The 2,500-nt window shown below is 44.2% G+C and overlaps 1 non-coding gene and 1 pseudogene across 1 annotated transcript; both read right to left on the bottom strand.

Annotated features, from left to right (window-relative positions):
* The window catches only part of LOC143263319 (large subunit ribosomal RNA), a 6,914-nt pseudogene extending 6,913 nt beyond the window's left edge, over position 1 (bottom strand).
* Positions 2 to 1,105: 1,104 nt separating this feature from the next.
* LOC143263308 (5.8S ribosomal RNA) lies at positions 1,106 to 1,260 on the bottom strand. Its single transcript, XR_013036806.1, has one exon. It is a non-coding gene; the product is annotated as a 5.8S ribosomal RNA (ribosomal RNA).
* Between the last annotated feature and the right edge of the window lie 1,240 nt (positions 1,261 to 2,500).

Here is a 2,500-nt window from a genome sequence, read left to right as displayed (position 1 = left end):
GTCGGAACGTGAAAAAAAATTTTTTCAGAGCTTCCCCCCCCGAAAGCATTTTGCGAAACGTGTACAGAGCAACACAAAAAAAAAAAAAAAATAAAAAAAACACAAAAAACCCTTAAAGCAAAAAAAAAACCGTTTATCGCGCCTCACCAATATATCTTTTATAAAATTCGATATCCTCTCCAAATATAGATCTTCGAAACACTCGCAAGACGATTACAATCGGTATAACTTTAACGTCCGTCCGAAAAGTACTTTCGGGGACTAGACGACCGATTGATCTCGTGCGGTTTCGCTATTCGATCATTTGAAGAGAACAAAAAGATATATGGGGCGACCGACAAACGGTTTTCCCGTAGAACCAGACTCGCGATTGCGTTGACACACACATCATAGCCACACCAATAGAAGAGTTTTAGGACGGTAACCCGGGTGGGGTGTTCTTTACTCAGAATATGTGCAACATCGGATCTATATAGCCATCGATACAATTCGTACACAAATGTGTCGTACGAAGAGAGAGACTTTTTTTCCTCTGGCAACATAACGGTAAGAGACATCCTTCCACACTCATAGGTTCCACTCCCTGGGGCTATGATATATATATACATATAAATTCAAATTCGAAGCAACGGTCACAATTCTACTCTATATTTTTGCGGGTTATGTGTTCTTTCGTTCAATTTCTTTCATGCGTTCGTTCGATCTCTGTACACAGTCTTCACATAGGACAGACTCGTGTAGTACGCTTTCGTGGGTTAAACCCATCTCGTTTCATTTCAGGCGACGTCGGGAGCGCGTTGAAAATGTACCAGTGAAATCTCGATAGTTCTACGGATACGAATCGTCCCGAAAAAGATTTTGTCACCGCTTCGAAGCGGTGTTTCAGACGGGCGGACGTATATAAAACATATACGACACACGACACCGCCTTCCACACTCACGCTAGTTCGAACACGATTTCCATCTCTCTCGAAGACTGTTAGACGTACGTAAAATTTCTCAATATTCATAGGACCGCGACAAACGCCGACGAAGCGCCCATCATTCGCTCGTACGTATATAGGCAACAAGTGCCATCAACGCAAGCAGTTTATAAGTACGTAAACGACCCTCAGCCAGGCGTGGTCCAGGAATTGTATCCGTGGACCGCAATGTGCGTTCGAAATGTCGATGTTCATGTGTCCTGCAGTTCACACGTTGACGCGCAATTAGCTGCGTTCTTCATCGACCCACGAGCCAAGTGATCCACCGTTCAGGGTAATTTTTCCCTTTTATTCTCTCATATATAATATAATGTGTATTTGCTATCCACCACATTTTTGTGTTATATTTCGGAACAAGCCGATACCCGAAGAGCTCCAACCAGCGCGCGAAGGAGATTCGGGAGTCGTCGTACAACGACATAATTGTCCCTTAAAGAACGAGATATTTCCGTCGAAACCATATATATATGTACGAGCAAATCCAAAACCACTGTTTTCTTGCAAGTTCGACGGTCGGAGCGAATAGAACATTGAAAAGCCTTCTATCGAAGAAACACAGAGAGTATATCACCTCCAAAAACGACGGGGATATGGATATTCAAACTGGACAATTATCAACCCGATACTGGATTCGAAAAGTTTCTCTCTCCTTTCGTCGTTATTTACACCGGACGGACTCACGGCCGGCTCTAGCTGGGTGTCATATATATATATACGTCCCACGCTCATGCTGCCACTAGCGCGCAACAGAGTAGGGTGTCAATGACAACGACACAGCATTGAAACGAGCTACACAAGCCGGTCTCTCTTGATACCAATGTAAACGAGCATTAAGTTATCTTCAGACTGCCCGATATTTTCGTCCTTTGGACTTTCCCAACGATTCCTTTTTTTCTTTTTTTTTTACACACCACAGCGAAGACTTGAGGAAGCGTGATTAGCACGCTCGCATCCCTCCCTGTCCTACTACAACTGTGTGTGTGTGTGTGTAAAGAAAGAAAAAAGAATACATTGGCTTTCTCTCTATCGAGAAGATGGCCTACGCAACGCAGATCAAAGGCCTAATACGTGTAATATAATACGCGTCTGGCCGTGTATAAATCACGCACGAATGATCTGGTCGGGCCCAACTCTTCTCGTACGCTTATTTTTCCGTGTTGGGGCACTATCATAAAATCACACAAACCCCAACACGTGTGTGTCTTGGAAGGAAGATGGCCTACGCAACGCAGATCAAAGGCCTAATACGTGTAGTACACACGTCTGCCGTGTAAATCACGCACGAATGATCTGGTCGGGCCCAACTCTTCTCCACCACACCACATCCCAACTTTGTACATTTTTATATATTTTTGTGCGTTGGGGCACCTTCATAATCACAAACCCCAACAACACATATATCTCTCTCTCTTTGAAAGATTTGTTGTGGCCTACGCAACGCAGATCAAAGGCCTAATACGTGTAGTACACACGTCTGGCCGTGTAAATCACGCACGAATGATCTGGCGGGCTCAACA

This window comes from Megalopta genalis, unplaced genomic scaffold (assembly GCF_051020955.1).
Source record: "Megalopta genalis isolate 19385.01 unplaced genomic scaffold, iyMegGena1_principal scaffold0464, whole genome shotgun sequence".
NCBI classification, from domain to species: domain Eukaryota; kingdom Metazoa; phylum Arthropoda; class Insecta; order Hymenoptera; family Halictidae; genus Megalopta; species Megalopta genalis.
This window is presented reverse-complemented; position numbering and strand designations above follow the sequence as displayed.